Genomic DNA, 25,478 nt, shown 5'->3' on the forward strand with positions numbered 1-25,478 from the left:
CACCATCTTTATGCGAAACCTCCCTCGCAGGGTTGCTGTGTGCGTGAAAGCAATATATCTTGTGGTGGGCTTCATGAGGGGAGTGTGGAACAGAAATGTAATTCATAGGTAAGAAGACAGGAAATAGTTCTGAATCTGACTGAAAATAAAGGATTCTTTGTCTCCAAATTGCATATAGCAAGCACCTGTGTTGTTGAACTCTAGCTGAAGTTTCAGCATCTGGTTCCTCAGCACTTTGCACTCTCTCTCTCTGGAAACCTCCAGCTGTCAGGTGACAGGAACCAGCCAATGCCTCCCAGTTCAGAAACAGTCTGCCAAGAGCTGAGATTGGAAGTGGACAACCAAGGAAACTTAGGGGAGCATTTTCATTTCCATGCTTATGAATATTGATTTGAATCAATTCATCTGATGTGTTCAAAATAGTAGAGAAAATTTATGGTTGACACCACCTTGGCATAGTTTTGACAGGAATTCGGGGAACTAGGAATATTTTTAGTTCCATCTGGGTTGATGGATCAGCAAATAGCTAGAGAGGATTAAGGGGTGGGGGCGGGAATCAGGCCTTGTTTCTCATGTGACAGATAACCGATTCCACAGTTCTTAAATGTGACCATTTGCGACACAAGATCTACCCACCAGGGAAGAATGGCAGATGAAGGTGATGGACTATATGGAACTGGCGGAAATGACTGGCAGGATCCGAGACCAGGGAGAAGAGTCGGTGGAAGAAGATTGGAAGAAATTTAAAGAATATTTACAGAAACATTGTAAAATTAATGAATGTTAGAAAGATATTGGAATGAACTTAATGTGGTTTTAGCAGAAATGTTATAAAGGATTAGGAAAAAATAGACTGTTAATTGGTGAAACGAGGGAAAGTAAAGTCATATCATATTAAGATAAATTACAGGACAAAAATTGTAAAAAGATGGAAAGGATTTGCTGAAATAGTTAACCGAACTAGAATACAAAAAAGGGAGGTGTGAGGAGGTCAAGAAAACAAGCTAACAAATGATAAGTTATGGGAAGATTCGATGTTTTATTTTTTTAATGGACTTTTTTCTGTTTTTGTATTTTTTCTTTTTTTTCTTTTCCTATTATGATGTGTTGTTTTTGATGTTGTTTAATATGATGTTATTATTTTTTATTTTTGTAACCTTTAAAACCTTAATAAATATTATTAAAAATAAATAATTAAAACAAGAGCGGAAAGGGGCCTGGCGAGGATGCATCTGGGGCTGGCCCTACTGTTAGGCAGAGTGAGGAGGAGAGATCTTGAGGCGACTGGTTTGGGGGGGGGCCAAGAAGAGGAAGCAAATTCTTGCCTAGTTCACTTATTGTTTCTGGAGTTTTGCTCCCAGGGAGAAGGAGAGGAACCTGTGGGAATTCGCAGTATCTGCAATAGCCAGCCTGTACATTTGAATATCTACTTGCCATTATTTTGACTATGTTTCTGCTTTCAGAGCTAGTTATTACTTACATTATTACAAAAAACAGTAATAATTGAATGCAGTGACAATAATTTATGATAATAAAGAGTGGACACATAGTCCTACAGATACAACCGGCCCTTTGAGGGTGACGAAACTGCTGATGCGGCCCCCGATGAATTTGAGTTTGACACCCCTGCTCTATTGGAACCCGTCTCATAACCAGGCGGTTTGGCTAGATACAGGTCTTCTGATATTGATGCATGTAAATATGCAGTCTTGATATCAAAATGGTTTAACAGGAGTTTTCTCTTTGCTCCAAGCGTTAAAATCAGCCTTACACTGTCCCCCTTAGCAGTAGGGGAAAAAGTTTCGTCATAATCTTTTCCAGGCCTCTGAGAATATCCTTGAGCCACTAAACGAGCTTTGTATTTGTACTTTCCTGCCACCAGAGGTTTAAGTTTGTACACCCACCTGCAGCCTACAATCTTTGCCCCCTGAGGCGCTGCTACTGGTGTAAAGACCTTGTGCTCATTCAGAGAGGACATCTCTTCCTCCATTGCCTGTTTCCAGAGCTCTGTCTCCTCTTTTGGTAACTAGCACCTCCTGAAAACTCTTGGGTTCTGCAATTACACCAAACACATTTGCAGTATCTGGAGAAAAACGCACCGGAGGCACTCCTTTGTTTTGTCGTTTAGATCTTCTGGGAGAAATTTTTTCTTCTGACCCACTTTCCTCCTCAGAACTATGACCTCTCTTTTGTTGCTTAGCAACTGGTCTCTGGCTAATTCCACTTTCTTGAGAGCTCTTATCTGAACTTTCCTCCCCCTCAGACTCTGATTCTCTATGTTTACCTTCAGAGTCATGAAGCTCCTGGGAAGGTTCAAACCAAACTTCAGTATTGGCATGTAGGGCAGCAGGGCATTTGTAGGGCAGCAGTTGAGGTTTGTAGGGCAGCAGTTGAAGAAGGAGCAAAAAGGGTTTTCTTGTGTGTGTGTGTTTCCTTGTGGCTGATTAGCTGTTTTCCCTGTGTAAAGGTCAGAGGGGGCAGGGTTTCTGTTGAGGCAGGGGATTAGCTGTGGGAGGAGCTTATCAGAGTTTGTAGGGCAGCAGTTGAAGAAGGAGCAAAAAGGGTTTTCTTGTGTGTGTGTGTTTCCTTGTGGCTGATTAGCTGTTTTCCCTGTGTAAAGGTCAGAGGGGGCAGGGTTTCTGTTGAGGCAGGGGATTAGCTGTGGGAGGAGCTTATCAGAGTTTGTAGGGCAGCGGCGCGCGCCTAGTCGCGCGCGCAGTTATACCCATCTTTTAGATTTAGGTGAGCTAGTCTCAAACGTTTGTTGGGGGAGACCTAGGTGTTGTTTTTGTTTGTTTGTTTGTTTGTTTTGTGGGGGAAGTTATTGTCCTGTCTTCAAGCTTTTTATGATGGAGGACCTCTGTAGCCACCCCCAACGACACGATCTCAAGATGGAAAGGGAGGGAACATCTGCAGGCGCCTGCGATTCCTGCGCAATGTTTGCCATCTTGCCAAAGGTTGCAGGCAGCTTTACCTGCAGCAATTGCATGTTGATTGCCCTTTTAAAAGACAAAGTCCAGCAACTGGAGGAACGTGTAGCTACGCTCCAAAGAATTAGAGAGCTGGAGCTCTTCTTGGAAGCAACAGAGCACACCGTCTCCACCAAGGAGGAGACAGGGGACTCCCCTGAGAAGGAGGCTAGTTCATCAACACAGGAGCCAGATATATGGAGAAACGTGACTCAAAGAAGTAGGAGGCCCAGGGTTCACTCTGATTGTTTAGAAATACACAATCGCTTTGAGGTCCTCTCCCCTAGCATGGAAGACGAAGAGCAGACTCCATTTGAGGATCTCTCCTTCATTACAGTCGATCAGGTATATGAAGACGAGCAGCAAAGTCAGTCCTCAGGGAATGTGCAGGCGACCTTGGAACGGACAGCTCACGGAAGAACCCCGACCAAACCCAAGAGGAGGCGTGTAGTGGTGATAGGGGATTCCCTACTGAGGGGAACAGAAGCAGTGATCTGTGGGCCTGACAAGATGTCTCGGGAAGTGTGCTGTCTCCCCGGGGCTAAGATCCAAGATGTAACTGAACGACTGCAAGGAATCATAAAACCCACTGACAAATACCCCTTCCTCTTGGTTCATGTGGGAACCAATGACACTGCAAGCAATAGCCTCCAGAAGATCAAAAGAGACTACGAGGCTCTCGGCAGGAAATTGAAGCAACTAAATGCACAAATTGTCATCTCGTCTGTCCTCCCAGTTGAACGACGTGGCCCAGGGAGAGAGGGGAAAATAATGGAAGTGAACAGCTGGCTTCGCAAATGGTGTAAACAGGAAGGGTTTGGATTCTTAGATCACGGACTGCAGTTTCTTGAAGATGGACTTCTGGCAAGTGATGGGCTGCACCTCACAACGGTTGGGAGAAATGTTTTTGCCAAAAACCTCAGAAACCTCATCAGGAGGGCTTTAAACTGACTAATGTGGGGGAGGGAGACAGTGCTCCTGAAGGTAGGAGTCTATCAATTAATGAAGATGATCATCCAAATGTCATAGACCAAATGGAGCAAACAGCACGCGGACCTAGTGGTGGGAGGAAAAAATCCTTAAATAAGAGACACGGGGGAATGATTAATGGACTTCAATGTCTGTACACTAATGCGCAAAGCATGGGAAATAAACAAGATGAGCTTGAGCTCTTGGTACAGCAAACTAAATATGACATAATAGGCATCACTGAAACCTGGTGGGATAAGTCCCACGATTGGAATGTAATAATGGGGGGATACAATCTATTTCAGAGAAACAGACCAGACAAGAAAGGAGGAGGAGTGGCGTTATATGTCAGGGATGTGTATACCTGTGAAGAGATCCAAGATTTAGAACCTCAAAGCCAAAGTGAGAGCATTTGGGTCAAAATTAAGGGAGAGAAGAATAACAGAGACCTCGTTGTGGGAGTTTACTATAGGTCCCCAAGCCAAACGGAGGCCATAGATGATGCCTTCCTGGAACAGATGGCCAAGCATGCAAAAGGAAGGGAGATAGTAGTAATGGGGGACTTCAATTACCCGGATATTTGTTGGACGTCAAACTCAGCCAAGAGCATAAGGTCAAACAGATTCCTCACTGGCCTTGCAGACAACTTCATTGTCCAGAAAGTGGGAGAAGCAACAAGAGGAACAGCCATTTTAGATCTGGTCCTAACCAATGTTGATGACCTGGTTAGTGGGGTAGATGTGGAAGGATCATTAGGCGCGAGTGATCATGCTCTTCTGAAGTTTACCATACAGCGGAAAGGAGCAGCCAAGCATACTAGGACTCAATTTCTTGACTTTAAGAAAGCCGACTTCATAAAACTTAGGGAAGTGCTGGGTGAGATCCCATGGAGAGCAATACTAAAAGGAAAGGGAGTTCATGATGGCTGGGAGTTTGTTAAGAGGGAGATACTAAAAGCACAACGTCAGGCAATACCAATGAGACGGAAACATGGAAGGTGCCTAAAGAAGCCAGCGTGGCTATCTAAAGAACTTTTAACTGAATTAAGATTAAAAAAGGATGTGTACAAAAAATGGAAAAGGGGGGAAACCACCAAAGAGGAATTCAAACAAATAGCCAGCACGTGTAGACACAAAGTCAGAAAAGCTAAAGCACAGAATGAACTCAGGCTTGCTAGAGAGGTTAAAAGCAACAAAAAAGGCTTTTATGGGTATGTTCGTAGCAAAAGGAAGAACAAAGAAACAGTGGGGTCACTCAGAGGAGAAGATGGTGAAATGCAAACAGGGGACACAGGAAGGGCTGAACTCCTCAATGCCTTCTTTGCCTCAGTCTTCTCCGATAAAGAAAACAATGCCCGACCTGAAGAATTTGGAGCAAATGATTCAGCAGAGGAAACACAGCCCAGAATAACTAAGGAGATAGTACAAGAATATTTGGCTAGTTTAGATGTATTCAAGTCTCCAGGGCCAGATGAACTGCATCCAAGAGTATTAAAAGAACTGGCAGATGTGATCTCAGAACCACTGGCAGTCATCTTTGAGAATTCCTGGAGAACAGGCGAAGTCCCAGCAGACTGGAGGAGGGCAAATGTTGTCCCTATTTTCAAAAAGGGGAAAAGAGAGGACCCAAATAATTACCGCCCAGTCAGTCTGACATCAATAGCAGGGAAGATTCTGGAGCAGATCATTAAGCAAACAGTCTGTGAGCACCTAGAAAGGAATGCTGTGATCACCAATAGTCAGCATGGATTTCTGAAAAATAAGTCATGTCAGACTAACCTGATCTCGTTTTTTGACAGAATTACAAGCCTGGTAGATGAAGGGAACGCAGTGGATGTAGCCTACCTTGATTTCAGCAAGGCATTTGACAAGGTGCCCCATGATATTCTTGTAAAGAAGCTGGTAAAATGCGGTCTTGACTATGCTACCACTCAGTGGATTTGTAACTGGCTGACTGACCGAACCCAAAGGGTGCTCATCAATGGTTCCTCTTCATCCTGGAGAAGAGTGACTAGTGGGGTGCCACAGGGTTCTGTCTTGGGCCCGGACTTATTCAACATCTTTATCAACGACTTGGATGATGGACTCAAGGGCATCCTGATCAAATTTGCAGATGACACCAAACTGGGAGGGGTGGCTAACACCCCAGAGGACAGGATCACACTTCAAAACGACCTTGACAGATTAGAGAACTGGGCAAAAATAAACAAGATGAATTTTAACAGGGAGAAATGTAAAGTATTGCACTTGGGCAAAAAAAATGAGAGGCACAAATACAAGATGGGTGACACCTGGCTTGAGAGCAGTACATGTGAAAAGGATCTAGGAGTCTTGGTTGACCACAAACTTGACATGAGCCAACAGTGTGACGTGGCAGCTAAAAAAGCCAATGCAATTCTGGGCTGCATCAATAGGAGTATAGCATCTAGATCAAGGGAAGTAATAGTGCCACTGTATTCTGCTCTGGTCAGACCACACCTGGAGTACTGTGTCCAGTTCTGGGCACCACAATTCAAGAAGGACACTGACAAACTGGAACGTGTCCAGAGGAGGGCAACCAAAATGGTCAAAGGCCTGGAAACAATGCCTTATGAGGAACGGCTAAGGGAGCTGGGCATGTTTAGCCTGGAGAAGAGGAGGTTAAGGGGTGATATGATAGCCATGTTCCAATATATAAAAGGATGTCACATAGAGGAGGGAGAAAGGTTGTTTTCTGCTGCTCCAGAGAAGCGGACACGGAGCAATGGATCCAAACTACAAGAAAGAAGATTCCACCTAAACATTAGGAAGAACTTCCTGACAGTAAGCGCTGTTTGACAGTGGAATTTGCTGCCAAGGAGTGTGGTGGAGTCTCCTACTTTGGAGGTCTTTAAGCAGAGGCTTGACAACCATATGTCAGGAGTGCTCTGATGGTGTTTCCTGCTTGGCAGGGGGTTGGACTCGATGGCCCTTGTGGTCTCTTCCAACTCTATGATTCTATGATTCTATGTAGTCTCTCCCAGCCACTATGTTCACAAAAACTGGCATTCCTGGAGATCACAATGCCATTTGTCCCTTCAGCAAAGCGGAAACCTTTTCCCAGCTCCTGGTAACCCACAAACACTAACTGTTTGGTCTTAGGATCTCCCTTCTTCCTCATTTGTTTTGGAATTAATACCCAGGCTTTTGATCCAAACACATGCAAATGGTCAATTTTAGTTTTTTTCTGAAACAATTTAAAGTACGGGGTTGTACCTATTGTTTGATGAAAGAGCCTATTTTGGAGATAACACGCGGTGAGCATGCTCTCCCCCCAATAAGACATGGGCAAATCAGCATCATCAAGCATGGCAAACATCATATCTTGTAAAGATCTGTTTTTTCGCTCTGCAACGCCATTCTCCTCTGGGGGGGAAACGTTCGTTTTCCTATGCCCAATGCCACGCTTTTGTAACCAATCTCTAAAAGCATTTGACATAAATTCGCCACCTTTGTCCGTCTGAATCCTTTTGAGTTTAATGGACAGAAATCTTTCCACAGATGCCACCCAGCCTTTAAATTTAGTGAACACGTCACCCTTATTTTTCATGGGAAAAACCCAAGAGTAACGCGTGGCGTCATCCACAATTGTTAGTGAAAAGCACGCTCCACCCCTGCTTACAGCAAATGGACCAATTACGTCCATGTGAACCAGCTGTAGCGGTGACTCACTAACTCTGTCACTTCTGGGGTAAGAGACTCTGTGGGTTTTAACCTTTTTACAAACATTACAATCAAGGTATTTGTTACAACTCTTTAAATCACCCCCATCAGCCAATTCAGACATTTTTAGTACACTTTTCCAGCAAGCACGCCCCATTTTCCTATGCAATAAGTGCACACAGTTGTCATGTATAGCTTTGTTATTCACTGCAGGCTGAGATTTACTGACTACTGCTGCAACTTGAGATCCCGCTTTAAGCCAAAACAAGCCTCCCTCTGACTTAGCAGTGCCTAAAATCTCACCAGCCTTCTTAATAATGCAACTGTCTCCTTCAAAATACACTTTAAACCCAGCTTTTAGCAAACAATCTACAGACATCAGATTGCTCCTTAATGAAGGCACACAAAGTACATTTTGCAGGCATTCACGAAGACAAGGAACAAAAACTGCACCCCCCGAAATCACTTCGGAAGTACTTCCGTCTGCTAGAGCCACCTGGCTGCGCTGTGCTGAGTTCTTGGAAACAAACAATTCATCTGAATTTACGATGTGCCGAGACACTCCCGAATCAACCACCCAGACAGCTTGTTTCTCATCAGCAATCTTGACCTCGGCGGTCACCAGCTGAGCCGACTGTTTTTGTTTGAAGAATTTCTTTTTACGCTGCTGCTGCTGATGATCTCGTCTCTGCTCCTGCACCGGCAACTGAGACTTGACCAACTCCGGACATTGTCGTTTTAGATGCGCCGAAGACCCACATCGGAAACAACGCCTAACAGCAAACGCTGACTCCTCACCAGTACGCTGCTTTTGCTTCACCTCTGGCACGGCATGAGAACTCCTTCCAAACCGCCCGCCAGTAGAAGTCTCTGCAGCCAACGACCTTTCTTGCCTCTTCTGCCATTCTTCAATCAAACACCCAGTAACGTAACTGACTGATAAATCATGCTCCTGTATGCCTTCTAGAGACAAAACTAAATTATCCCAGCTTTCCGGGAGAGAACTCAAATTAATAGCCACCTTCTCCTGCTGGTCTAATGCACAGTCTCTTTCCTGTAGCACAGCAAACTTTAACTGTAAACTGTGTAGGTGTTCCTGCATTGTAACCCCAGGCTGTAACATTGCCTTGTACAATGCCTTGCGAATGAACAGCTTGGAAACCGCTGTCTCACGCACATGGAGTTCTTTAAGTGCTTGCCACACACCTCTAGCTGTCTTGATTCCCCTCACATATGGCAACTGGGAATCTTCCAGCCCCAAGACAATTGTGGCCCTTGTTCTTTGGTCTTTATCGAGGTCTTCATCATCAGGCTTCGTAGGAAACTTACTCACCACTTGCCAGAGACGATCCCTCTGCAGCACTGCCTGCATGCGTTCCGACCACAGCAAGTAATTGGAGTCATTCAGACGCTCAAAAGCCATCTGAACTTGTTGTGAGGCCATCTTGAGAGCGATGTCCCTGGAACCTGGAACCAGCTACTCACGACCACCGAGAGAGAAAACAGAAACCACAGCACCCAGCACACACACGCTGCAGCTGTTGTCCTTGTGTCCACTGCGTCACCAGCTCACAACAGTCAGGAACCAGCCAGTGTCCATCTGCTGCACCAACAGGAACAACAACTTCTGGAACTACTGGAACCAACACCGTTGATGCTGACACCACCACAACTCAGGCTGGCAGCACAATGCCTATAACCTCATGGAACTTTGAAGTGTCAGGCATAGCCCTGATGGCTTTAGCCCAAACGTAGCAGAGTTTTCCTGCACAGCGAAGAAGCTAGTTGAGGTGGTAATGACTAGTCAGCTAGACTCAGAATAACTATTTACAGGATTTATTAAAAGGAAAAAATAAAACCAGCAGAGTTTCTGCATACAAAACAAAGCAAAATAAATCCTTTCTTTCTCTAGATCAAGGGAAGTAATAGTGCCACTGTATTCTGCTCTGGTCAGACCACACCTGGAGTACTGTGTCCAGTTCTAGGCACCACAATTCAAGAAGGACACTGACAAAGTGGAACGTGTCCAGAGGAGGGCAACCAAAATGGTCAAAGGCCTGGAAACGATGCCTTATGAGGAACGGCTAAGGGAGCTGGGCATGTTTAGCCTGGAGAAGAGGAGGTTAAGGGGTGATATGATAGCCATGTTCAAATATATAAAAGGATGTCACATAGAGGAGGGAGAAAGGTTGTTTTCTGCTGCTCCAGAGAAGCGGACACGGAGCAATGGATCCAAACTACAAGAAAGAAGATTCCACCTAAACATTAGGAAGAACTTCCTGACAGTAAGCGCTGTTTGACAGTGGAATTTGCTGCCAAGGAGTGTGGTGGAGTCTCCTACTTTGGAGGTCTTTAAGCAGAGGCTTGACAACCATATGTCAGGAGTGCTCTGATGGTGTTTCCTGCTTGGCAGGGGGTTGGACTCGATGGCCCTTGTGGTCTCTTCCAACTCTATGATTCTATGATTCTTTGATTCTATTCTATGATTCTCTCTCTCTCTCTAAACCATACACAGTACTTCTACTCCTTCAACACACCTAACACCAAACTGTGCTAGCATTTCTAGATAACAGAGTTGAGTGCTGGTCGTTAACCAATCAGAGTAAGTAGTTTCTAGGTCAAGCAGACCCTGGCTTTCTGCCAAGAGTAAATTGACACTGCCTTGAGTTAATTGTGTGAAGCCAGAATCTGTAAGTTCCCATGAGAATCAATTAACAGAAACTGAACAATTAAGAGGTTAATTCCTCCTCACTTTCTGCCATCAAGGTTGTGTCATCTGCATAACTGAGGTTGTTGATATTTCTTCCGGCAATCTTAATTCCAGTTTGGGATTCATCCACTCCAGCCTTTCTCATGTTGAATTCCGCATATAAGTTAAATAAGCGGGGAGCAATATACAGCCTTGTTGTACTCTTTCCCAATTTTGAACCAATCAGTTGTTCCATGTCCAGTTCTAACTGTAGCTTCTTGTCCCACATATAGATTTCTTATGTTAAGGAAATTAGGGGGGGCACATCTTTAAAGTTATTAAATGTTACAGATATTATGCCTGAATGTATCCGTTCAACTTGACAGCTCAGGGAAGTTACCATATTTTTTGCTCTATAAGACTCACTTTTTCCCTCCTAAAAAGTAAGGGGAAATGTGTGTGGGTCTTATGGAGTGAATGCAGGCTGCACAGCTATCACAGAAGCAAGAACAGCAAGAGGGATTGCTACTTTCACTGCGCAGCAATCCCTCTTGCTGTTCTGGCTTCTGAGATTCAGAATACTTTTTTTCTTGTTTTCCTCCTCCAAAAACTAGATGCGTCTTGTGGTCTGGTGCGTCTTATAGAGCGAAAAATACGGTACCTAGCTTTAAAAATAATATAAAATCAACACCTTTGCCAGTTTCCTCCATTCCAAAGCTATTTTCCCCTTGAAAAAGGACTCCAGGAAGTGTCCAGGGGTGACAATTGCTGAGCTGGACCAAGGAAAGCCTAATCCTATCACCAAACGTGCCAAGGGGCCAAACATGCAAAGGAAGTTCTATTGTACTTTGGGTGATGGGACTTCAGAGGTGTTTGCCTATGCTAATTTTATGCCTGAGTCTTGCCCTGACATGGGCATGCTTATGCTAATCTTGTACCAAGGACTTGTCTGGACATGTTTGCCAAGGTTAGACTAGTGTAACCCCTGTCTACCCCTCCGCTATTGTGACATGTCAGTGATGTAACAATCATATAGCAATGATGCTCTACGAACTGTATTCTGGGATATGGTGGGAAAGTTTTAAAAGTCTTTGTCACCCCATGCTTGGGGTCCAAAATTCCTCTTTGAACTTGTTGCGCAATAAACTTTGGTCTACAGCGATTTGCTCCAGTTGGTGACTGGATTCCTTCCTTTATTACGCAAGGGACCCGCGGGCTCTTCCCAATGAGCTGGTTTGACTGAACACCTCAGGAGACAGATGAGGTGATCAGGCACTCCCATTTCTTTAAGAACTTGTCATAGTTTGCTGTGGTCGACACAGTCAAAGGCTTTTATGTAGTCAGAGAGGCAGAAGTAGATGTCTTTCTGGAACTCTCTAGCTTTCTCCATAATCCAGCACGTTTGCAATTTGGTCTCTGGTTCCTCTGCCCCTTCGAAATCCAGCTTGAACTTCTGGGAGTTCTCAGTCCACATACTGCTTAAGCCTGCCTTGTAGAATTTTAAGCATAACCTTGCTAGCGTGTGAAATGAGCGCAATTGTGCGGTAGTTGGAACATTCTTTGGCACTGCCCTTCTTTGGGATTGGGATGTAGACTGACCTTCTCCAGTCCTCTGGCCACTGCTGAGTTTTCCAGAGTTGCTGGCATATTGAGTGTAGCACCTTAACAGCATCATCTTTTAAAATTTTGGTTCTCAAGGAAGAGGCAGCCCAGGAATACAAGGCAGGAATTTGCCTTGAATCTTGCTAACAAAATCCTTTCATAGCTTTTTGTGAGGGTTTTGTGGCTGCTAACCTTAAAGCCAGGATGAGCACTCAGGATTGGGCATCATTTCCTCTGTTATTAAAAATAAAATACTTGTTCTGCTTCTAAAGAAACCCTTTAGAATGCATTCTTATTCTTTTTTCATAAAACAATTCAAACAGCTGTGCAAAGGTGCTCCTGTGCAATGCAATGTCAGAATAACAAAATAATGAAACATCTCACAAGAGCCTTCTTTTTTAAATATACAGCTAAAAATCCTTAAAACTCCTACAACACTTACGAAATAGAAATCTAATAGCTGCCCCCCCCCCAGGCACTAGGAGGCAACCTGATGTTCAAGGCTTCACCCCACCCCCAAACTCTGAGCTTTTGGTTTCTCTTTAGACACTCATCTGTGGTCGCCTGGAGCATTTGAGGGGAAAGAGAGAGAACATTGGGGCATACGAAGCAGACATAGAAAAAGAAAGTGACAAGCTGCTTGTAAGTGCCATTGTTACTTGGAAGGCAACAAGTCCTGTAAGTTTAATGTACATATAATGCTGTGCTTGAATGCATTGTAATAAAAATACTATAAAGGGAAGTTTCTCTTAGACTTAGGCAAGAGGTTCCACTCTGACAAAAGCATCAGAGGAGGCTGGATCTTTCCTCATAACTCATCGCTGGAGGCATAAGCTGCAGAGCTCTCACGGAAGGAAGCTTAAACCTGAGAAGCCAGTGTGTTCTTGCTGGAGATGGCTAGGAGAAGCAGCAGCAGCAGTTGCAAATAAGTCATGCAATGTTGAAGAAGCTTAGGATCTCCCTCTGGGACAAGGGATAGGAAAGCTGACTGAATTACATAAAGGACTGAACATTGTTTGCAGTGTGCTACTTTATCATGCTTATCTTATTGTTAGACTGTTTAAGACTGTTCTGCGGTAAAGCTTCAAAACTTATTTTTGTGATGGAGAGAATTCATTTCCACACAAGGTCCAGATCAGGAATTCCTCGGAAATACTTTAACAACAAGTACTTGAAGGGTACTTCAACAAGTACTTGAAGGGACGCAGGTGGTGCTGGTTGTTAAACCACAGAGCCTAGGGCTTGCCGATCAGAAGGTCAGCAGTTCAAATCCCCGCGACGGGGTGAGCTCCCGTTGCTCGGTCCCTGCTCCTGCCAACCTAGTAGTTCGAAAGAACATCAAAGTGCAAGTAGATAAATAGGTACTGCTCTGGCGGGAAGGTAAGCGGCGTTTCTGTGTGCTGCTCTGGTTCACCAGAAGTAGTTTAGTCATGCAGGCCACATGACCCAGAAGCTGTACGCCGGCTCCCTCGGCCAGTAAAGCGAGATGAGCGCCACAACCCCAGAGTTGTCTACAACTGGGTCTAATGGTCAGGGGTCCCTTCACCTTCACCTTTACTTGAAGGACCAAACCAAGAATTGTTGTGTATTGAGTCAAAGGATTTTATATCTGTATTATGATTGTCTGTATTTGCATTAGGGTAAAGTAACTGCCTTTTGGTTCCAGAGGGTACAGCTACTATTGGTTCATTTAAGCTGCTGTATTTGGATCCTCTGTCTTATTGGTTCCCTCCAAAAGGCAGGACTGTGATTGCCTGATATTGTTCCCTCCAAAATGTATCCTTTCTTGCTAGTTCCCTGTCTCTATAAATGTAGCTTTCCTCTCCCCAGTCTTTAGTCTTGTTGCTTTAATAAAGAAGTGTTACTAGAGAACTGTCTCCAGCATGTTATATCAAGAGAGCTGAAATCACAAACCCCATGTTACAACAACTGGCGACGAAGGTGGGATCCGGAATGCTGAGGAGCGGTTAAACGCAGCCCTGTCTCAGAGTCCGGATTGCAGCTAAGAACAAGACTCACTGGCCAGCTGAGAAGACGACCCTGCCCACAGGACAATGGAGAGTCCGAGGGTATTGGAGCCCTTCCAGCCATCAGAGCCCCACACGTGGGAAGACTACGTTGAACGCTTTGAGTTCTTCGCAGAGGCTCAAGGGATCACCGATGCCAGCAAAAGAAGGGCCACATTCCTGAGCTACTGTGGGCCTGAGACCTTCAAGCTGGCCAAGGCATTGCTTGCTCCAGCGAAGCTAAGTGAGACATCTCTCAAAGATATTCTTGCCTGCCTAACAAGCCACTTGGCGCCTACTGAGACCAAGATGGCCCGGTGAATGGAGTTTCATAAGAGGCAGCAGCGTACTGGGGAGTCTGTATCTGCATTTCTAGCTGAACTGCGGAAGCTCGCTCAGCACTGCGACTTCCAAAATCTGGAAGAGACTCTCCTGGATCGGTTTGTCGGTGGTCTGAACAGCAAGAAAGCCAGAAGACGCATCGTGGCTAAAGAAGAGGTTACCCTTGCTTCAGCCTTGAAGGAGGCCACCGCCACGGAGAATTATGAAAGAGAGGAGCTTGATGCCAGTCGCAAGGCCCCTAAGCCACAGATAGAAGTTGCGCATGCCATGGACGAGCTAGAGGCTACTCCGAGCCAGAGCCCAGTCCGTGGGGTCGAGTCAGTGCGTCAGGCCTGCACAGTGCACAAAGATCACCGAGGCAGGTGTCCAGGTTGTGGCGGAAACCATGAGCGGAAGAGTTGTCGTTTCCGGGATGCTATGTGCCGGACGTGCGGGAAGACAGGTCACATCGCCAGGGTCTGTAGATCGGCGGCGTTGGGAGCGACAGGAGCACCTCGACTGGAGCATCGCAGACCGCCCACAGCAACCCATTTTCTAAAGGACTGCCACTACGTAACGGAGATCAACGGGAGGGTCGTGCAGTTCCCAGCGCAAGGCAAGGCACACGTCAAGGTGAAGATTGAGGGTCAGCAGTGCAACATGGAGGTGGACTCCGGATCTGGATTCACTATCGTGTCGGACCAGACCGCGAGGACATTCTTCCCCAGGGGTAAGTTGCCCCCTCTGGAGCCCTTCCCGGCAACCTTGCAGTCATACTCAGCGGGCCGCATCCATGTTATGGGAATGTGTGCCGTGAGAGTACAGTTCCGGAACAAACAGGCTGTACTCAAACTGGTGATTGCGAAGGGCAGTCGCCCCAGTCTCCTGGGCACTGACTGGTTCCCCGCCCTGGGACTGAGTATATCAGGGCTTAATTCAATCCAAACCTGCCCTGAGATGAGCGAGGCATTATGCAAAGAATTTGCTGGTCTCTTTAATGGAAAACTGGGTTGTTATAAAGGGCCCCCAGTTGACTTCGAGTTGGACCCTGGGGTGGCCCCAATCCGACTCAAACCAAGGCGAGTGCCATTTGCACTGCAACCCAAGATCGAAGCAGAGCTGGATAAATTGGTCAAGCAGGGAGTTCTCTCACCCGTGGACTCTGCTAAGTGGGAGACTCCAATCATCACACCCCTTAAAGCAAATGGGGAAGTCAGGATCTGTGCAGATTACAAATGCACTATCAATAAGGCACTCAGGGGAAACTCATACCCCATTCCAGTCGTATCACATCTGTTGGCTAAACTGGCTGGGGGCAAGGTGTTCGCCAAAATTGACCTGGCACAAGCTTACCAACAGCTGCCAGTAACCCCACAATCAGCGGAAGCACAGACTATTGTCACACATAAAGGGGCGTTCAGAGTTAACAGATTACAATTTGGAGTTTGTGTGGCCCCAGGGATTTTTCAAGGGCTCATGGAACGCCTGTTAAGAGGTCTGCCGGGGGTCTTGCCATTTTTTGATGACGTTTTGATTGCTGGAAAAGACCCACAGGAACTGGTTACGCGTGTTCGTGCAGTGTTGCTCAAGTTCAAGGAGGTGGGGTTGCAACTGAAAAAGGAAAAATGCAGTTTTGGGGTGCCAACTGTGGATTTCTTGGGGTTTAAAATTGATGCATCAGGCATCTACCCCACAGATGCTAAGATTAAGGCCATCATCGAGGCACCACGACCACAGAACAAGACGGAGTTGCAGTCATTCCTGGGACTTATTAACTTTTATCATTCGTTCTTACCCCAGAAAGCTTCGGTAGCTGAACCATTACATAGACTGTTGCAGAAAAAGAATGTGTGGCGATGGGGGCAGGGGCAGCAGAAGGCTTTTGACTCCTTACAAGGAATGTTGAGTAGCAGGAGCGTCCTTGCTCATTATGATGAGTCAAAGCCGCTGGTCCTGGCATGTGATGCCTCTCAATACGGCCTGGGGGCTGTGCTGAGTCATAGGGAACCGGATGGGTCGGAAAAGCCCATCTCTTTCTATTCTCGTACACTGTCGCCCACGGAGCGCAACTATGCTCAAATTGACAAAGAGGCGCTTGCAATTGTGGCAGGAATCAAAAAGTTCCATGATTATGTGTACGGTCGCCATTTCTACATTGAAACGGACCACAAGCCACTGTTAGGGTTGTTCAACCCAAACAAACAAACGCCACAAATTCTCTCCCCCAGAATGTTACGTTGGTCTATATTCCTGAACGGGTTCCAGTACACCTTGAACCATGTGCCGGGGAAACGGTTGTGCCATGCTGATGCGCTGAGTCGATTGCCGCTCCCTGGCAGGAGCAATGAGGATCCCGCTCCAGCGGAGCACATAATGATGCTGGAAACACTTCCGGGGGCTCCTGTAACGGCTACTGATATAGCTGAGAAAACGAGGAAAGATGCTGTTCTCTCCCGTGTGCTCACTTGGGTGGGGAGGGGGTGGCCAGGTGGTCCGCATGAAGACAAATTCAGGCCTTATGCGACTAGGCAGCACGAGTTGTCCATGCATAAGGGTTGTCTCTTGTGGGGAGATAGGGTGATCATCCCAGGACCACTGAGAAACAGGGTTCTTGAGACGCTTCACATGGGACACCCGGGAATGGTCAGGATGAAGTCGCTAGCCCGATGTTATGTGTGGTGGCCTGGAATGGACGAGAACATAGAACAATGGGTACGAACATGCAAGGCATGCCAAGAGGTGCGGCCAGAAGTAGCCAGAGCACCAGTCCACTGGTGGGAGCAGTCCAGATCTCCCTGGAGCCGGCTGCACTTAGATTTTGCTGGGCCATTCCAAGGAATGGTCTTTTTGGTTATCGTTGATGCATATTCCAAATGGTTAGAAGTGGCGATGGTCCCTAGCATGGCATCAGCTGCCGTAATCAAGGTGTTGAGGCAGCTGTTTGCAACCCACGGGTTACCTGAGACCATTGTATCAGATAATGGGGCAGCTTTTGTATCCCAAGAATTCAGGGCATTCTTGGCTGATAACTTCATAAGAGGGGTCACATCCGCGCCCTTTCACCCATCCTCCAATGGGCAGGCTGAGCGCATGGTAAGAACAGCCAAAGAATCCATTGCGCGCTTAATGGAGGGTAACTGGTCAGCTCGCATCGCACAAATGTTATTTTTGCAGCATGCGACGCCGTGTACCGCGACGGGCAAGTCGCCAGCTGAGCTGCTCTTGGGTAGGAGACTGGTAACGGTGCTGGATTATGTCCACCCGGATAAAATGCCAAACCGTAATTCAAGAGCAACACCCCAGGCTGAAACTGACACAACAAGGTATCTCGCCCCTGAAGATCTGGTCTGGGTGAGGAACTATTCACGAGGTTCGCGGTGGCTGGCTGGTGTGGTCACCCGGGCTAGTGGACCTGTGTCCTATTATGTGACCTTGGAAAATGGGCAAGTGTGGAAGAGACATATAGATCAGCTGAGGCGCCGGGCGCTCAGCAGGGAGGAGCCAGATAATTCATCCCTGGCTAATGATGCAGAGCTGCAAGACCAGAGTGAAAATGGCCTAGAGGTGCAGTCACCAGGGGCTTTAACAAATGAACCAGGGTCTGCTAGTCCTCACGATGACGAGGTACAGATAGGGGACCCTGAGATGTCTGGGACTCCATCTGTTCCTGACGAAACCCCTAGAGCAGCCCCTCTACCACAGGTAACTCCCAATCCAGAACCTGCAACACCTGTTGTCAGGAGATCAAGTAGAAGTTGTAGGACCCCACAGTACCTGAGAGATTACGTCTGCTGTGCTCACTGGGGGGGGAGGGGTGTTGTGTATTGAGTCAAAGGATTTTATATCTGTATTATGATTGTCTGTATTTGCATTAGGGTAAAGTAACTGCCTTTTGGTTCCAGAGGGTACAGCTACTATTGGTTCATTTAAGCTGCTGTATTTGGATCCTCTGTGTTATTGGTTCCCTCCAAAAGGCAGGACTGTGATTGCCTGATATTGTTCCCTCCAAAATGTATCCTTTCTTGCTAGTTCCCTGTCCCTATAAATGTAGCTTTCCTCTCCCCAGTCTTTAGTCTTGTTGCTTTAATAAAGAAGTGTTACTAGAGAACTGTCTCCAGCATGTTATATCAAGAGAGCTGAAATCACAAACCCCACATTACAACAAGAATTACAACAATCTCTTCCTCAAAATGGTTCAGCCTCCACCACCTTTACTGCAGTCAACTGAAGGCAACCAACTATGCCCTGCCCCCCCGATCTTTCTCACTGCCAATGAAAACTAATAAATATAAAGGAAGAGAACCTAGCCATGTCACACTGACACAAACACCTTGCATATGAACTTTGTGAAATAATGAATGTGTACTACCCCTCCCCCCCCGCTTGCTCTCCCCACCTCTCAATTCCCCAACCATACACTGTATACAACATTAAAGTCTGTCTGTCTGCGGGGTATAAATAATAAATTATTATTATTATTATTATTATTATTATTATTATTATTATTATTTAATGATCTTCCTCTGTTTCACTTCAGATAATTCAGTGGGGCCTCTTCTCAGTTCATTCTCTTCTGGATCAGTGCCTTAATCCTTTGAAGATTTTGTATATCACAGAATAGTCATTGTGATGTCCCCAGATGTTGTTGTCCAGTTCCCATCAGCTTCAGCCAGCAGGGCAGACAGTCAAGGATGATAGAAACTCTAATCTGGACCCCTCCGCCTTGGCTCGGCTGCCCTATATCCTTCCCATTGAAAGAAATGTGAAAATTAATTTTGTACGCTATAGATTTATCCTGGTCTGGTGCATGCAATGTCTTTTGTTTTGCAGCTGTGTGATTTGTGCTCATATTGTATTGTGGTGGCCATTGGCTATAAACAATAAAATTTATAGATACAGTCGATTGAACTGCAAAAATAAGTAATAAAATAATAAAAAGATTTTTATATTTTTTTGGTCCTCCCTCCCAAATGGTGTGTGTGTTTTTGGTTATATTGGGGGTGGGGTGAGGAGTGGAGAAGTATTGTAGCCTTATTAATCCATGGGTCGGAATAATTGTTGCACCCGAGCAGAGACAAAAGGAGCCAAACGACACCAAGGGGTTAATCCAGAGAAAGAGCGTTTTATTCTGCCATGGGGGGGGCCAGAGGCACCTGTGTGATTCAGTTCACAAAAGACAGGCTGCACCGAAAACATTTTACAAGCAGGTTTTATCCTTTTTTCAAACCCCTTTTTTCCTCTCCCCCTTCACAGATTCTTACATAGAAATGTTGCTTTTCGTTCTCTGGCTCTGTTCCCAGAAGTATGTTGCAAGTCGGGTCAGAGCTATAATCTGGGGGCGATGTATGCGAGAAATCATATTGTGTGTCATTGTATGCAAGCATTGCAGCAAGCAAGGTACAGAAAAGCAAAAAATGATTTGCAGAAAATGCAACCATCTCAGCAACCTGAATCCACTTATTATATGTGTGGTGGGCCCCCCATGATTGCAGCAGTTGTCTGGTCACTGTGAGTGGTATCGGCATTTCAAAGGTCAAATGCAGCAGAAATACCAGCACGGGGACCCACAGTCGTATTTGAACCATTGCATGCACGGGGAGGGGCTCAGGTAAGTGCTAGAGAGTGGGCTGGGGTGTAATTACGCTGAAAGAAAAGACCCACTAGACACCTTCCTTTGTAGGGGTGGCGTAAAGCAAACTAGGCCCAGGTACCTTCAATAAAGTTCAGTTATGCAAAAGGAAAGAAAAGAAAATGTGAAAATGTCCTCTTTCAATCCATGCTGGATTCTTGAGCCGTGCAAAACGCCAGCGTCCAGGAGTGACGTTTAGCAGGGCTGTAGTCTGGTGGGCGTCGGGTCGTCTGGTGGGCGTTGGGCATCTTGGGTCCCTTCCAACAAGGCTGGAGCGATGTCTGGGCGTCTGGGTCCTCTTCACCTGGTTCATAGGGATGCAGAGGTATCCTGGCAAAAGTCCACCTGTTAAGAGAAGAGATAACCAAAGACGGCAGCGATTGCACAGAACAAATTGATAGATAACATTTGCACATAAGGTATATTAACTCAAAGAGGGTATGCTTGGCAGAAAAATTCGCAACGGGTTAACAGTTCTGTTCCTTGGGTTAAGTTTGCCAGCCGAGATTTTTCAAAAGTCTTATTTGTGTGCTCTAAGTTTCAGAACTCTAAGCCATGTTGCAAATTTCAGTTCATTTGCCAGTGTCTGTAGAAAGAACAATGCACTCCTTGCTTCTGGCAAAGTTTCAAATTCCTCAAAGTATCAATTCCTATGCCGCAGCTCCTTTCAGAGTAAAATTGCACATTAAAAAGAAAAACTTGACAAAGTTCACAGAAAGCATTCACTTGCTTTTTAAGAAAGTCACTTTTCCAGGTTAGTACTTTGGGGCAGGGGGGTGGGTAACTCTTGGCCTTCTGGGTTTATGTGGCTGAACTGTAAATCCAGAAAGTGTGAGGTTCAGGGTAGCTGGCTGAATGCAGCAGTGTCCTTCTGAGATAGCTGCCAAGAGATAAGCTACTCCAAGCACCTGGCACAAGGGGGGGGGGGAGCTGATGTTCTGTTACTTTCATGAATGAATGTTAGAAACAGTTAGTTCACTCGCTTCTAGCTGCAACAGTCTTTTAGCAAGAACAGAGATAATTTCGCCATATTTGTAGGCCTTTTCGCTGCCCGTCTCATGCCTTCTAAAACATTTCTGTGATAAGTCTCTAAGGCCGCCCTTCCCTCTGTAGTATTGTAATCCCAAGGGGGGGCCCTTCTGGGGTAAGAGACCTCAATTGCAGCGTCAGTATTATTTGCTGCCTTGAGCTGTTCCCTGGCACAGGCATTTACCTTGCGGACCTCCTCAGTGGTCAAAATTGTGTCCAAAAGCTGACTTACATCATCATAAGTAGGCATATAGGTTTTGAACACACCTTCAAAAAGTCAAATTATTTTTGCAGGATTTTCCTCAAAAGAAGGATTTTGATTTTTCCAATTGCAGATATCGGAGCTTGTAAAAGGGACATGCTGAATGGTAAAGGTCCTTGGGGGTCGAACGCCCTGATCATTTGGCTGTTCCAAAGGATCATACACTTGCCTGAGAGGGGCCACCACAGTGGGTTTGGACAAAGCCTTCGATTTAAGTGTCTCTACATGTTTTGTTGCCCTGTCCCACGCTGTTCTCAAAACCTTTTGCTTTTTTCTCCAATTCTCATCCTGGCACTGGGCTGCTTCTAGAACCCAGGGGGCCACATCCAGTTCTGTTTTAAACGGTTCTACATACTGGAACACTCTGTCAAACTGCTTACTAGTCCATCTTATCTCTTTATCTAGAGTTTTTTCTGAAGTCATCATCATCACCTTTCTCTTCACCTTCCTTGCTTGCATCACAAGGGGGTTGGGGAGGGGCAGAGGGGGGAATCTTCTCATTTGGGTCCTCAGTCTGGGCATTAGGTGGAGAAGCAGCCCTATTTGCTCCAGATTTGGTTGCCTTGGCGCAGTGGCTGCATATGGTGGTGGTGGTGGGGTAATTATCTCCTCTTCTAGGACTGGCAAAACTGGTGGCTTTTTAACTTGTAATTGTACTGAACACAGTTTGACTTGGGCAGCCATGAGGGATTTTGATCCACATTGGCTTTCCAGATAGAAATACAGTGGTGCCTCGCAAGACGAAATTAATTCGTTCCGCAAGTTTTTTCTTCTTGCGAGTTTTTCGTCTTGCGAAGCACGGTTTCCCATAGGAATGCATTGAAAATCAATTAATGCGTTCCTAGGGAAACCGCTTGCCAGGCTGGCGGTGCGGAGAAGGGCTTTTCTCCCCACCGCAAGCCTTCAGCACAGGTACGGGAACAGAGGGGAAGGCGCGCAGCGCTTTCCCTCTGTTCCCGGGGATTGCGTGGGAGGAGGGTTTTTCCTCCCCACCACCAACATTCAGAACAGCATTCTGAATGTTGGCGGTGGGAAGGAAAACCCTTCTCCCACCCCAAGTCTTCAGGACAGCCATCCGAAGGCTGGCGCGGGGAGAAGGTCTCTCCGCCCCCCCCCCACGCCAGGCTTCGGTGCATCCTTCAGAGGCTGCTGCCATAGTCACGCGTCACTTCTCCAGCTGGGAGAGGGTCGCGGGGCTATGGCTTCTTTAGCCCCGCGCGCGCTCTCCCGGCTGGAGAGGTGACGGGCGCCTATGGAGGCTCCTGCCATAGGCGCGCGTCACCTGGGAGAGGGTCGCGGGGGGCTTCTTTAGCCCCGTGCGCGCTCTCCCGGCTGGAGAGGTGACGGGCGCCTATGGAGGCTCCTGCCATAGGCGCCCGTCACCTCTCCAGCCGGGAGAGCGCGCGCGGGGCTAAAGAAACCCCCCGCGACCCTCTCCCAGCTGGAGAAGTGACGCGCGCCTATGGCAGGAACCTCCATAGGCGCCCGTCACCTCTCCAGCCGGGAGAGCGCGCGCGGGGCTAAACCAGCCCCCCGCGACCCTCTCCCGGCTGGAGAAGTGACGCGCGCCTATGGCAGGAGCCTCCATAGGCGCCCGTCACCTCTCCAGCCGGGAGAGCGTGCGCGGGGCTAAAGAAACCCCCCGCGACCCTCTCCCAGCTGGAGAAGTGACGCGCGCCTATGGCAGGAACCTCCATAGGCGCCCGTCACCTCTCCAGCCGGGAGAGCGCGCGCGGGGCTAAAGAAACCCCCCGCGACCCTCTCCCGGCTGGAGAAGTGACGCGCGCCTATGGCAGGAGCCTCCATAGGCGCCCGTCACCTCTCCAGCCGGGAGAGTGTCGCGGGGGGTTTCTTTAGCCCCGCGCGCGCTCTCCCGGCTGGAGAGGTGACGGGCGCCTATGGAGGCTCCTGCCATAGGCGCGCATCACCCGGGAGAGGGTCGCGGGGGGGCTGCTTTAGCCCCACACGCGCGCTCTCCCAGCTGGAGAGGTGACGCTCGGCTATGGAGGCTCCTGCCATAGGCGCGCGTCACCTGGGAGAGGGCCGCGGGACTATGGCTTCTTTAGCCCTGCGCGCGCTCTCCCGGTTGGAGAGGTGACGCTCGGCTATGGAGGCTCCTGCCATAGGCGCGCGTCACCTGGGAGAGATTTCCCTATGGGCTTTCGTCTTGCGAAGCAAGCCCATAGGGAAATTCGTTTTGCGAAGCGCCTCCAAAACGGAAAACCCTTTCGTCTAGCGGGTTTTCCGTCTTGCGAGGCGTTCGTCTTGCGGGGTACCACTGTATAGGGAATCTGATCTGTGTGGGCCTTGAAAATGTCACTCCATAAAATGTTGACCAAGTTTGGATCAAAGGATCCTCCAGTAGGCCATTCTGGTAAATACAAAGGCCAGTCAACTTCACATAAATATTGGAGTCTGCTTTTTTTGAGTTTACATCCCCACTCTTCTGCTTTCGTGGCACTTTTCCAGTTTTCCAGAAAGCTCTGTAGTGGTGTCTCAAGAATTGTTTTACTGCTTTTATTTCCCATGACTCTGGGATCCTGCGGACACTGGGACACTCAGCCCTCCTAACGTTATTTTTTCACTCAGTCACAGGCCAGACGTTGCTGTCAACGTCTCACACACTCAAAACATTCACTGGAGTGTCCCCACACGCACATCCAGAAAAACCCATGCACCTCCCCCAATCCCTTTTTTCCCCCCAAAACCACAACCGGCAGCGCTTAGACTTCGACCGGGGCCCAAGAGCACCTTTTACTGCTTCTTCTGGGCACAAAACCAACAACCAACCATAACCGCCAGCGCTTAGACTTCGACCGGGGCCCTAGCAGCACCCTTTGCTGCTTTTTCTGGGCGACACCAAAACCAGTGGCACTTCTTCTACCCTGCTGGCGGAGCTGATCAGGCTCTCTTTTTGCTCACACCTATCCTTGTGGAGCTTGCTCCCACCTATACCCTGTGGAGCTTACCTTTTCCCTCGAGGTACCTCCTTTCTGCACGGCCGTTGCTCTTTCTCTCCGTCACTTTGTCGCGTGTCCACTCAGGAACGGGTGGCCAGTCCCTCCCACGAAGTTGGCAGGATGCGCGCTGGAACTGTTGACCCGGTATCCCGAGCTGCTCGCCTTGCAGTGACGCCCTGGACCTCTTTGTCCCTCGATCTCGGGGAACGTGCTTTTCCTGGCCAATGCACCAGAAATATGTAGCCTTATTAATCCATGGGTCGGAATAATTGTTGCACCCGAGCAGAGACAAAAGGAACCAAACGACACCAAGGGGTTAATCCAGAGAAAGAGCGTTTTATTCTGCCATGGGGGGGGGGGCAGAGGCACCTGTGTGATTCAGTTCACAAAAGACAGGCCGCACCGAAAACATTTTACAAGCAGGTTTTATCCTTTTTTCAAACCCCTTTTTTCCTCTCCCCCTTCACAGATTCTTACATAGAAATGTTGCTTTTCGTTCTCTGGCTCTGTTCCCGGAAGTATGTTGCAAGTCGGGTCAGAGCTATAATCTGGGGGCGATGTATGTGAGAAATCATATTGTGTGTCATACTTCTGTTCCCGGAAGTATGTTGCAAGTCAATGTACCAGGACAAGGTTAGCTTGGATCTGGGAAGCGAAAGCTTTACTGTTCTCAGCTCTGAGTTGTTACAGCGTTTTTGTTACAGAGAGGACTGCTTAGCTCATGTTTTTTGTCTTAGAGGAAAATGCAGTTTTTAAAATGCGTACTCCGAGGCCTGGCTGGGGGGGGGGAATTCACAAACAGTTTTTAGGGCTTTCTGGGGTAACCCTAACTGTACCCCTTCAGTATGAAAGCCCAAAACGCTCCCCTCCTCTACTAAATGGATGCAGGAGACCAGAGGCAGCGAAAGAAAAAGCAGGGAAATAGAAACCCTCCAAATGCCACTATTTTCCAGGGATGTCCCTGATTTAGAGAAGCTGTCCTGGTTTCTGATTTGATCCCAGAATATTCTGCTTTTCCTTAGGGTCTCCCTATTTTCATTGAAGAAATGCTGGAGGGAATGGAGTTATCCGACCCCCGGGCATCTGACAAGGCAATCCTGTATAGGAACGTTTTTTAATGTTTAATGTTTTATTATGTTTTTTATATATGTTGGAAACTTCCCAGAGTGGCTGGGGCAACGTAATAAGATGTGCGGTATATAAATAGGAAAATTATATTTATGGAATGGGATGTTCCTATTTTCATCAGAGAAATGTTGGAGGGTTTGGAAAGGTCGGTTGCTGGAGCTAAGTGATTGCATGATCCCAACCAGCAGAGCTGGGAACTGGACTGCCTCCTCCAGCTACCCATTCGGGCTGCAG

The 25,478-nt window shown here is 47.2% G+C and overlaps 3 protein-coding genes and 2 long non-coding RNA genes across 6 annotated transcripts in view; 4 read left to right on the forward strand and 1 right to left on the reverse strand.

Annotated features, from left to right (window-relative positions):
- LOC310701150 (uncharacterized protein) overlaps positions 1 to 19,179 on the forward strand; it is a 105,258-nt gene extending 86,079 nt beyond the window's left edge. The window contains exons 6-7 of the mRNA XM_083491515.1: positions 11,572 to 12,551; positions 18,774 to 19,179. The gene's annotated coding sequence lies outside the window, so the exon portion shown is untranslated. The remainder of the gene's footprint in view (positions 1 to 11,571; positions 12,552 to 18,773) is intronic.
- Positions 1 to 25,478, forward strand: part of LOC310701038 (uncharacterized protein) — a 165,037-nt gene that overhangs the window by 53,844 nt on the left and 85,715 nt on the right. The gene's annotated exons all lie outside the window — the stretch shown is intronic.
- LOC310701362 (uncharacterized protein) overlaps positions 1 to 25,478 on the forward strand; it is a 66,557-nt gene that overhangs the window by 26,930 nt on the left and 14,149 nt on the right. The window lies entirely within an intron of this gene.
- Positions 19,662 to 20,599, forward strand: LOC310702220. The gene is made up of 2 exons (XR_014523370.1): positions 19,662 to 19,808; positions 19,845 to 20,599. It is a non-coding gene; the product is annotated as an uncharacterized lncRNA (long non-coding RNA).
- On the reverse strand, positions 23,909 to 24,960 carry LOC310702055. The gene is made up of 2 exons (XR_014523173.1): positions 24,706 to 24,960; positions 23,909 to 24,620 (listed from the first exon to the last, which is right to left on the reverse strand). It is a non-coding gene; the product is annotated as an uncharacterized lncRNA (long non-coding RNA).

The sequence above is a fragment of the Podarcis liolepis genome (assembly GCF_965112155.1).
Source record: "Podarcis liolepis genome assembly, chromosome: 2".
NCBI classification, from domain to species: domain Eukaryota; kingdom Metazoa; phylum Chordata; class Lepidosauria; order Squamata; family Lacertidae; genus Podarcis; species Podarcis liolepis.